Here is a 13087-nt window from a genome sequence, read left to right as displayed (position 1 = left end):
GTGCAAGTAAAAACTAAGACTGAGTACATATAGCATTTAGCAGGCAATTCAACAAGTACGCGACCTCTGTGGCCCCCAACAGTACTATCACATAGCCTAAGCATGATTTAATGTCAAATTTAATCAACACATAGAGAGCATATAGCTAACAATAAATTATTCAACTTTACAGTTTCCCGAGACAGACCAAGTAACAATCTTCTTGGTGCACGCCCACACGCCCGTCACCTAGCATGTGAGTCACCTCCAAAATAATCACATGATACCAAAAGCTGGGGTTTAATACCCTCAGGGCTAGATTTAAAACTGTTACTTACTTAAAGCCGTGAAATTCTTATTCTGCAATTTCCTTTCCTCGTGAATTGGACTCCAAACGCCTCGAATCTGGTCATAAATAATTCGTTTCAGTCAATAAAATTCATTGGAATTAATTCCATAAGAAAATAATGATTTTCCATAAAAATTCAAAAATTGCCCGTAGGACCCACGTTTCGGAACTTGACAAAAGTTACAAAATCCGGAAGCCCATTCAACCACGAGTCTAACCATACCAATTTTACCAAAATTCGACCCCAACTCGACCCTCAAAGCTTCAATTTAAACCAAGAGGGTTTTCAAATTTTCCCAACTCAATTCACCAATTAAATGATAAAAACAACCATGGATTCGGGTAATTTAACCAATATTGAGTTAAGAACACTTACCCCCGTTGTTTCCTCTGAAAATCACCCAAAATCGCCTCAAATCCAAGCTCCAATCGTTAAAAACTGAAAATGGGACGAAGTCCCATTTTCAAAACTTAAACTCTCTGCCCAGACATTTTCTCTACCCGATCGCGAACATCCCCAAGCGATCACGAAGAACAATTTCCATCACCTAGATTTTACTCTACACGATCGCGGACTTTCCCACGCGATCGCGATGCACAACATCACAGACATATGCGATCGCGAACTAGTCCACACGATTGCGAAGCACAAAATGCGTGAATTCTACTCCGCTCCACTTACTCTACACGAATGCGACCTTCGTCACGCGTTCGCGAGTCACAAAATCCCAAAGCTATGCGATCGCATTCCGCTTCACGCGATCGCAAAGCACAAAAAGCTACTGCCTCACATTAACCATACATGATCGCAGATATCCCCATGTGATTGCATAGAACAACCCCCCCCCCCACCCCCCACTTACTGACCAAATAAGCCTACGCGGCTGCAAACGTATTCACGCGATCGCGTAGAAGGAAAAGATCATCAGATATCAGAGAATTCCAGCAGAGTTCCAAGTCCAAAATCCAACCCGTTAACCATCTGAAACTCACTCGAGCCCTTCGGGACCTCAACCAAATATACCAAAAATTCCTAAAACATCTACGAACTTAGTCGAATCCTCAAATCACCTCAAACAACGCTAAAACCATGAATTACACCCCAATTCAAGCCTAATGAACTTTGAAATTTCTAATTTCTACAAACGACTCCAGAACCTATCAAATCACGTCCGATTGACCTCAAATTTTGCACACAAGTCATAAATGACATAACAAAGGTATTCCAAATTTTAGAATCGAATTCCGACCCCGATATCAAAAAGTCAACCCCTCGGTTAAACTTCTCAAAAATTAAACTATCGGCATTTCAAGCCTAATTCCTCTACGGACTTCCAAATAATATTCCGGACATGCTCCTAAGCCCAAAATCACCATACAGAGCTATTGGAATCATAAAAATTCAAATCTGAGATCGTTTACACATAGGTCCATATCCGGTCTACTTTTCTAACTAAACTTTTCAATTATGAGACTATGTGTCTCATTTCACTCTGAGTTCCTTCCGGACCCGAACCAACTAACCCGATAAGTCATAAATCAATTGCAAGACATAAATTGAGCAGTAAATGGGAGAATGGGGTTATAATATTCAAAACAACCGGCCAGGTCGTTACATTCTCCCCCTCTTAAACAAACGTTCATCCTCGAACGGGTTTAGAATAATACCTGGAGTCTCAAATAAGTGTGGATATTAGTTCCTCATCTCCTGCTCAGTCTCCCAAGTAGCTTCTTCGACTGGCTGGCCTCTCCACTGCACCTTCACTGATGTTATATTCTTTGACCTCGGCTTTCGAACCTGACGGTCTAAAATAGCCACCGGCTCCACATCATAAGTCAAATTACCGTCCAGCTGTACTGTACTGTACTAAAATCCAGAATGTGAGACGGATCCCCGACATACTTTTGGAGCATGGATACATGGAACATTGGATGAAGACCTGATAGACTAGGTGGCAAAGCAAGTTCATAAGCCACCTCCCCAATTTTCTTAAGAATCTCAAAAGGCCCAATATACTGAGGGATCAACTTGCCCTTTTTTCCGAACCTCAACACATCCTTCATGGGTGAAATCTTGAGCAGAACCTTCTCCATAACCATGTGAACAACATCACGAACCTTCCTGTCGGCATAACTCTTATGTCTAGCATGTGTCGTGCGAAGCCATTCCTGAATCACTTTGACCTTCTCTAAAGCATCCTGAACCAAGTCAGTACCCAATAGCCTAACCTCACCTGGCTCAATCCAACCCACCAGAGACCGACACTATCTCCCATATAAAGCTTCATACGGAGCCATCTGAATGCTTGACTGCTAGCTATTATTGTAAGCAAACTCTGTGAGTGGCAGAAATTGATCCCAAGAACCCCCAAAATCAATGACACAAGTGCGTAGCATATCCTCCAATATCTGAATAGTGCGCTCGAACTGTCCGTCCGTCTGAGGGTGAAATGTTGTACTCAACTGAACTTATGTGCCCAATTCTCACTGCACTACCCTCCAAAACTGTGAGGTAAACTGCGTACCCCGATCTCAAATAATGGACACTGGCACACCGTATAGGCAAACAATCTAGCGAATATAAATCCCAGCCAACTGCTCCGAAGAATAATTAGTACCGACTGGAATAAAATGTGCAGATTTGGTAAATCGATCTACTATCACCCAAACAACATCAAACTTTCTCAAAGTCCGTAGGAGTCCAACTACGAAGTCTATGGTAATACGCTCCCACTTCCACTCCGGTATTTCAAGTCTCTGTAGCAATCCGCCCAGTCTCTGGTGCTCGTACTTTACCTGTTGACAATTTAAACACCGAGATACAAACCCAACTATATCTTTCTTCATCCGCCTCCACCAATAGTGTTGTCTCAAATCCTTATACATCTTCGTGGCGCCTGGATGAATAGAGTACCGCGAACTGTGAGCTTCCTGGAGAATCAGCTCACGCAAACCATCTACATTAGGTACACATAGCCTCCCATGCATCAGTAATACATTGTCATCTCCAATAGTGACTTCCTTGGCATCACCGTGCTGAACCGTGTCCTAACGGACAAGCAGATGTGGATCATCATTTTGGCGCTCTCTGATGCGATCATACAAAGAAGACCGAGAAACCACACAGGCCAAAACATGATTTGGCTCAGAAACATCCAATCTAACAAACTGATTAGCCAAGGCCTGAACCTCCAAGGCTAAAGGCCTCTCTTCTATCAGTAAGTATGCTAATTTGCCCAAACTCTCTGCCTTACGACTCAAGGCATCGGCCACCACATTGGCCTTTCCGGGATGATAAAGAATGGTGATATCATAATCCTTAAGCAACTCCAACCACCTTCGCTGCCGCAAGTTAATATCCTTCTGTTTAAACAAATGTTGTAGACTCCGATGATCGGTATATACCTCACACTAGACACCATACAAGTAATGCCGCCAAATTTGCAAAGCATGAAAAATAGCTGCTAACTCAAGATCGTGGACTGGATAATTCTTCTCATGTACCTTTAACTGTCTGGACGCATAGGCAATCACCCTACCGTCTTGCATAAGTACTGCGCCGAGACCAATCCGCGACGCATCACAATACACAGTATAAGACTCTGAACTTGTAGGCAACACCAATACTGGAGCTGTAGTCAAAGCTATCTTGAGTTTCTGAAAGCTTTCTTCACATTCATCCTATCAGCTGAACGGAGCACCTTTCTAGGTCAATTTAGTCATAGGTGATGCAATAGATGAGAAACCCTCCACAAAACGACGATAATAACCGGCCAAGCCTAGAAAACTCCGAATCTCAGTAACTGAGGATGGTCTGGGCCAATTCTAAACTGAATCTATTTTCTTCGGATCCACCTTAATACCTTCACTGGACACTATATGTCCCAAGAATGCCACTGAACTAAGCCAGAACTCACACTTAGAGAATTTGGCATAAAGGTTCTCCTCTCTCAGCCTCTGTAATACAATACCCAAGTGTTATGCATGCTTCTCCTGTCTACGTGAGTACACCAGAATATCATCAATGAATACCATGACAAATAAATCAAGATATGGCTGAAATACACTATTCATCAAATGCATAAATTCTGCAGGGGCATTGGTTAGCCCAAAAGACATCACAAGAAATTCATAGTGGCCATAACGAGTCCTGAATGCCGTCTTTAGAATATCCGAATCCCGAATTTTTAATTGGTCATACCTAGACCTCAAATCAATTTTGGAGAACACCCTCGCTCCCTGAAGCTGGTCAAATAAATCATCAATACGTGGCAATAGATATTTATTCTTGATTGTAACTTTGTTCAACTGCCTATAATCAATGCACATCCGCATAGTACCATCTTTCTTTTTCACAAACAGAACCGGTGCACCCCAAGGTGACACACTACGCATAATAAACCCCTTTTCAAGGAGTTCTGAAGTTGCTCTTTCAATTCTTTTAACTCAGCTGGTGCCATACGATACGGAGGAATAGAAATGGGTTGAGTGCCCTGTACCAAGTCAATACCGAAATCAATATCCCTGTTGAGTGGCATACTTGGCAGGTCTGTAGGAAATACATCTGGAAAGTCTCGCACGACCGGTACTGAATCAATAATAGGAGAATCTGCATAAACATCTCTCACAAAGGACAAATATGACAAGCATCCCTTTCCAACCATACGTTGGGACTTCAAATAAGAAATTACCCTGCTAGGAACAAGATCTAGAGAACCCCTCTATTCAACATTAGGCAACCCTGGCATCGTCAATGTCACGATTTTTGCGTGATAGTCCAAAATAGCATGGCATGGAGACAACCAATCCATACCCAGGATTACATTGAAATCAACCATACCGAGTAATAAGAGATCAACTCTAGTCTCTAGCTCCCAAATAGTTACCACACACGACCAATACACACGATCCATAGTAATAATATCGCCCACCGGTGTAGATACACAAACATGTGAAACTAAGGACTCACGGGGCATATCCAGATAATGAGCAAAATATGATGATACATATGAATAAGTGGAACCAGGGTCAAATAATATAGAAGCCTCCATGTGGCACACTGAAACAATACTTATGATCACTGCGTCTGAGGCATCAGCATCTAGCCTAGCAGGAAAAGCATAGAATCGAGCATGCCCGCCACCTGATCGGCCTCCCCCTCTTGGGCGACCCCTAACTGCCTGACCCTACCCCGAGATGGCAGGGCAGGTGGTGTAACTGCTGGTGCTAGTGTCGTCAGTCGAGAACTCTATTGTGAAACCCCACTCAATAGCCTAGGACACTCTCTCTTGAAATGACCAAATTCTTCGCACTCGAAACAACCCTTCCTCTGACGGAACTGCTGCTCCTGATAACCCGAGGAATGACCTACAGAAGCCTGTGCGGACGAGGCATGATGAGAACTCTGCACTGGTAGTGCACTGAATGAAGACTGGCCTAAGAGAGCACTATAAGAACCATGGCTAGCTGATGCACCACGATGAGTTGGACGAACCATATGAACGTGTCTGTAAGAATGACCACTACCACAGTGAAACTGACCCTCTGAAGCAACGCCTCCATAATCACCGGACCATGAGGACTTTTAGCCAATCTCTCTCGACATTCCTGGCTACGAACCATCTCTATCTGCCGAGCAATGTCCACTACCTAATCAAAAGTAGCACCAGATACTCTCTCCCTAGTCATAAGTAACCGCAGCTGATATGTGAGGCCAACAATGAACCTCTTAATCCTATCCCTATCAGTGGGAACCAACCAAACTACGTGATGATCCAACTCATAAAATCTTACCTCGTACCGCATCACGGACATATCACCCTGGCGAAGCTGCTCAAACTATCTGCGCAGCTCTTCTCTACGGTACTGAGGTACGAACTAATCCAAAAATACCACGAAGAACTGATGCCAAGTAAGGGGTGATGCGCCAATAGGCCTACGTCTCTCTTAAGTCTCCCACCATCTGAGTGCACACCCAGAAAACTGAAAAGTAGTGAATAAGACCCTACTAGTCTCCAGAATACCCGTTGTCCGAAGCATCCGTTGACACCTATCTAGAAAATCCTAAGCATCTTCTGACTTAGTACCGCTAAATGGTGGAGGTCGAAGCCTCTCAAATCTCTCAAGTCTCCTTTGCTCATCATCTACCATAACAGGAACTACTGGGGCCTGAGCAGCTGCAACCGGCTGGGCTGGTAGTGCCCCCGGTATCTGAAGTCCCTGTACTACCTAGTCTGGAGTACGAGCAACGGGGGTATGAGTACCTCCCCCAGCCTAAGAAGTGGCAAGTGCGGCCTGAGCCGAAACTACCTGAGCAAGGCCAGTGCAGGATGCCAATATCTGGGCCAAAGTCTCCTGAATGCCTGCAATCTCAATGGGCACAGCTGGTGCCTGAGCTGATCCTGTCGGCTCAACTATATTTGGAATCTGCTTTTGTGTTGGAATAACTGGTGGTACTACAGGTGTTATTCCAACTGTGGTACGAGCTATACCTCGACCTCTACCTCAGCCCCGGCCTCTACCACGGCCCCGACCTCTCGTGGCCCTAACTGGCGGTACTAGTGGTTGACAGTCTGATCCGGTAGTACGTGTCCTCACCGTATGAGAAAGAACAGAATAGCAGAAATTTAGTTTACAGAATCAACAAATGCGCACGATAGAATACAAGAAAGTGAAATTTTCCTAAGGGTTCTGTAGCCTCTCGAAGATAAGTACAAATGTCTCTGTACCGATCCGCAAGACTCTACTAAACCTGCTCATGACTCATGAGACCTATGTAACCTAGGCTCTGATACCAACTTGTCACGACCCAAAATCTCAACCTGTGGTGATGGCGCCTATCTCGATATTAGGCAAGCCGAAAATCTCAATAAACCCAAACTTCTCTTTAAGGTTGAAAATATAATATTTAAATACAATACAAACACTCCCCAAAACCTAGTGTCACTAAGTAAATGAGCATCTAATATGAATACAACTCTGGGAAATATAGTCTATAATAATCTGAGACCAAATACAGTGAACAAAGAGATAGAGAAGGAGAGACAAGGTCTGCGGAACACGACAACTACCTCAAAATCTCTTGAAAATCAACCGCGCGAAAGGATAAACACCCGCTATGTCCGGGAACACTTGGATCTACACACGAAGTACAGGGTATAGTATGAGTGCAACCAACTCAGCAAGTAACACTAATAAATAAGGAACTGAAGATAGTAACGAGCTATACAGTTATGGTTCATTTCCAGTAATCCCAACAAAGAATAGACATGCTATCAAATATGGCAGTTTAATGTCAAATCAATTTTTATACAGTTCCTATTCATGTAATTCGTATATCAACAGTCTTTCAGAAATTTCACAACAATGACAGATAGAAACTAAGTGCAACAACAAATGGAAATTAAGTACAACCTCTCAGGACAACAATCACTCACTAGGCTCCCAGCCCTCATCACTCCCTGGGCTCCAAGCCCTCATCACTCACTCAATGCGTGCTCGCGCTCACTAGGGGTGTACAGGCTCCGGAGGGGCTCCTACACCCCAAGCGCTATAATCTGCATGGATAACTCACGTGCCATAATATAAATATAGGGATCCGCACGGCCAACTCACATGCCATAATATAAATATCTGGATCAGCACGGCCAACTCACGTGCTGTAGTATAATATAAGGATCCGCACGGCCAACTCACGTGCTATAGTATAATATAAGGATCTGCACGGCTAACTCACATGCTGCACGGCCAACTCACGTGCTATAGTATAAATATCTCATAATTAGGCCCTCGGCCTCACTCAGTCATAAATCTCTCCAGTCTCTCGGGCTCTCAATAATTATGAAATCAGCCCAAACAACAATGATATGATGTATCAATAATAATAACAGAGACTGAGATAAAATGTGCAAGTAAAAACCGAGACTGAGTACATATAGCATTTAGCAGGCAATTCATAAAGTACGCGACCTCTCCGGGTCCCAATAGTACTATCACATAGCCTAAGCATGATTTACAGTCAAATTTTATCAACACATAGAGAGCATATAGCTAACAACAAACTATTCAACTTTACAGTTTCCCGGGACGGACCAAGTCATAATTCCCTCGGTGCACTCCCACACGCCCGTCACCTAGCATGTGCGTCACCTCCAAAATAATCACATGATACCAAAAATCTGGGGTTTAATAACCTCAGGACCACATTTAAAACTATTACTTACTTCAAGCCATGAAATTCTTATTCTGCTATTTCCTTTCCTCGTGAAATGGTCTCCAAATGCTTCGAATTTGGTCATAAATAATTCGTTTCAGTCAATAAAATTCATTGGAATTAATTCCATAAGAAAATAATGATTTTCCGTAAAAATCTGAAAATTAGCTCAAACATTGCCCGTGGGGCCCACTTCTTGGAACTCGACAAAAGTTACAAAATTCAGAAGCCCATTCAACCACGAGTCTAACCATACCAATTTTATCAAAATCCGACCCCAACTCGACACTCAAATCTTCAATTTAAACAAAGAGGGTTTTCAAATTTTCCCAACTCAATTCACCAATTAAATGATAAAAACAACCATGGATTTGGGTAATTTAACCAATATTGAGTTAAGAACACTTACCCCGTTGTTTCCTCTGAAAATCACCCAAAATCGCCTCAAATCCGAGCTCCAAATCGTTAAAAACTCAAAATGGGACTAAGTCCCATTTTCAAAACTTAAACTCTCTGCCCAGACATTTTCTCTACGCGATCACGAACATCCCCACGCATTCGCGAAGAACAATTTCCATCGCCCAGATTTTACTCTACGCGATCGCGGACTTTCCCACGCGATCGCGATGCATAACATCACAGACATACGCGATCGTGGACTAGTCCATGCGATCGCGAAGCACAAAACGTGTAACTTCTACTCTTCTCCACTTACTCTATGCGAACGTGACCTTCATCACGCGTTCGCGAGTCACAAAGTTCCAGAGCTACGCGATCGCATCCCGCTTCACGCAATTGCGAAGCACAAAATGCCATTGCCTCACATTAACCCTACGCGATCGCAGATATCCCCACGCGATTGCGTAGAACAAAAAACCCCCACTTACGAAATAAGCCTACGTGATCGCGTCGAAAGAAAACATTATCATATATCAGAAAATTCCAGCAGAGTTCCAAGTCCAAAATCCAACCCGTTAACCATCCGAAACTCACCCGAGCCCCTTGGGACCTCAACCAAATATACCAACAAGTCCTAAAACATCATACAAACTTAGTCAAACCCTAAAATTACCTCAAACAATGCTAAAACCATGAATTACACCCCAATTCAAGCCTAATGAACTTTGAAATTTCTAATTTCTACAAACGACTCCGGAACGTATCAAATCACGTCCGATTGACCTCAAATTTTTCACACAAGTCATAAATGACATAACACAGGTATTCCAATTTTGGAAGCGGCTTCCGACCCCGATATCAAAAAGTCAACCCCGCGGTCAAACTTCTCAAAAATTAAACTTTTTGCATTTCAAGCCTAATTCCTCTACGGACTTCCAAATAATATTGCGGAATTGCTCCTAACCCAAAATCACCATACAGAGCTATTAGAATCATCAAAATTCAAATCCGAGTTCGTTTACACATAGATCCATATCCGGTCCACTTTTCAAACTAAAATTTTCAATTATGAGACTACGTGTCTCATTTCACTCTAAGTTCCTTCCGGACCCGAACCAACTAACCCGATAAGTCATAAATCAATTGCAAGACATAAATTGAGCAGTAAATGGGGGAAAGGGGTTATAATATTCAAAATGATCAGTCGGGTCGTTACAATTTCTAAATCAAGTTTAATTAAAATTTCAATGAATTAAGACGGCAAAACGAGTTCAAATATTACATGGTAAAGTCCTACATCTACCCGGACATAAACATGTTTTAGCTACGTACAGACTCTCGTCACCTCGTGCGTACGTAGCACCCACAACTATTAGCACATAACAATTACATCACCTGGGGGTAGTTTCCCCCTCACAAAGTTAGACATGAGATTTACCTCGCTCCGAAGTTCCATAACTGGCTCCCACGCCACTCTAACACCTCAAACCGCTGCCCGTCGCTCCAAAACTAGTCAAACAATGTGCAACCCAATAAATATATATTCTAATACTCATAATAAATCAAATCTTAACTCCATTTGAAAAGTTTATAAAGTCAACCCTCGAGCCCACGTGCCCGAATTCCAAAATTTTCGAAGATAATCATTACCCATAACACCACGAACTCAAATATATAATTTATTCCTAATTTCATGTCCAATTTCGTGGTAGATGTCCAAAAATACCAATTTCTAGGTTTCTTTCAAAATATCACAACTTCTACTAGTTTCCATGTTTAAATCCTTGTATAATTCATGTATTTAACTTGTAATAGGGAGAAATCACTTACCTCGAGTTGCTCGATAAAAACCCCTCAAAATAGCTCCCCAAATTTGGCCATCCAAGTGGAAAATGAGTGAAATGAGAGCTAAGTCTCGATTTAAAGAACCTTTCTGCCCAGCGATAATCTCGCACATGTGGCCAAAATGCTGCACCTACAGCATCGCTTTTGAGACAACTCCTCTGCTTCTGCGGAAAATCATCCAAACATGATGCTTCGCACCTACGAAAACATTCCCCGCTTCTGCGACATCGCAGGTGTAACGACCTGGCCGGTCGTTTTGAGTGTATTAGCTCTGATCCCCTATTTACTGCTTTCCCTGTATATTTTTTGCTTATGTGACTTTCCGGGAGGTTTTGTTGTGGTTTTGGAATGATTTGGGACACTTAGTTCCTAAAACGAAAGCTTAAGTCTTAGGATTTTGACAGTAGTTGGAACTATGTGAAAATGACTCTGGAATGGAGTTATGTCGGTTCAGCTAGCTTAGTTGGGTGATTTTGGACTTAGGAGCGTGTCCGGGTTGTGAATTTGAGATCTGTAGCTGATTTAGGCTTGAAATGGCGAAAATCGAATTTTTGAAGATTTTGACCGGAAGTGGACTTTTTGATATCGGGGTCAAATTCCGATTTTGGAAATTGGGGTAGGTCCGTAATGTTGAATATGATGTGTGTGCAAAATTTGAGGTCAATCATACATGGTTTGATAGGTTTCGGCATCGGTTGTAGAAATTTGAAGTTTCAAGTTCATTAAGTTTGGATTGGGTGGTGATTTATGTTTTTGTTGTTGTTTGACATGTTTTAAGGGCTCGACTAAGTTCGTATGGTATTTTAGGACTTTTTGGTATATTTGGTTGAGGTCCCGGGGGTCTCGGGTGTGCTTCGGATGCTTAACAAATTAAATTTGGACTTATACAAATTATGGTGTTTTCGCACCAGCGGTGGGGAGACTGCAGGTGCGGGCTCGCACGTGCGAAAGGAGGAGCGCATGTGCGGTTTGGTCAAGCTTGGTCTGTGGGAGCAGGTGCGAGATTAGCCCGCAGAAGCGAACGGGGCCTGGAGCGTGAGGATCGCAGAAGCGAAAGATATCCGCAGGAGTGGGCGCGCAGGTGCGGCCCCTTGCTCGAAGATGCAGACCTAGCCTCCTTAAGTCATTTCCGCACCTGCGAGGGAAATTAAGCAGGTGTCGTGTCGTAGGTGCGACCGGTGGTCCGCAGATGCTGAAATGCCTAGGCAGAACCTTTTTAAGCGAGGCTTTGAGATTTTTGGCCATCTTCTTCATTTTTGAGCTCGGGTTGACGATTTCTTGAGACCATTTTCGAGGTATTTCGTGAGGTAAGTCCCCTGTGCTTATTTTTGAAAAATAATCTTGCTTCACCATTTATTTTTCTACCTTGTTAGTGTGTATTTAAAGTGGAATTTGGGAGTTTGAGGCTAGGGATTTGAAGAGTTTGATTTTGGGTTTTAAGTGGTCATTTATGGTCGGATTTTGATAAATTTGGTATGGTTGGACTCGTGAGTGAATGGGCTTTCGGAGTTTGTGTTTTTTTCCCGATTCCGAGACATGGACCCAGGTCGACTTTTTAGGACGGATTTTGGAATATTTGTTAAAGTCTTGATTTAAATTATTAGATTAGTCTATTATAGTTGTATTTATGGTATGTAATTATTTTTGGCTAGATTTGGGCCATTCGGAGATTGATAATCGAGGAAAGGGCATTCTTACTGATTGATTGAGCTTGGTTCGAGGTAAGTGGCTTGCCTAACCTTGTGTGGGGGAAATCCCCTTAGGATTTGGTACTGTCGTGATATGTGAGCGATGTGTACGTGAGGTGACGAGTGCATAACTTGTTCTCATTCTTAATTGAGTTATACCAGTATGTGTATTTATCCTATTTAGTCTAATATTGCATGTCTACGTCTTTTAACTACTTATTTGAACTCTGTGCAGTATGCCTAGTCGATTTCCTGCTTTTCCTTGTTTTTTATCAGTCTTAACTGTAGAATTCTAGTTGTTAATTGTGGTATTTATCATTTGAGTTGTGTGTTTACTTTTGAGACTACGAGGCGGTTCCCCGGGAGTTCTCCTTGTACATTTAATTTTGAGACTACGAGGCAGTTTCTCGGGAGTTCTCCCTGCACATTTACTTTTGAGACTACGAAGCAATTATTCGAGAGTTCTCCCTGCACATTTACTTTTGAGACTACGAGGCGGTTCCATGGGAGTTCTCCCTGCACATTTACTTTTGAGACTGCGAGACGGTACCTCAGGATTTATCCATGCATATTTACATTTGAGACTACGAGGCGGTACCTCGGGAGTTCTCCATG

Source organism: Nicotiana tomentosiformis, chromosome 2 (assembly GCF_000390325.3).
Source record: "Nicotiana tomentosiformis chromosome 2, ASM39032v3, whole genome shotgun sequence".
In the NCBI taxonomy this organism is placed as follows: domain Eukaryota; kingdom Viridiplantae; phylum Streptophyta; class Magnoliopsida; order Solanales; family Solanaceae; genus Nicotiana; species Nicotiana tomentosiformis.
This window is presented reverse-complemented; position numbering follows the sequence as displayed.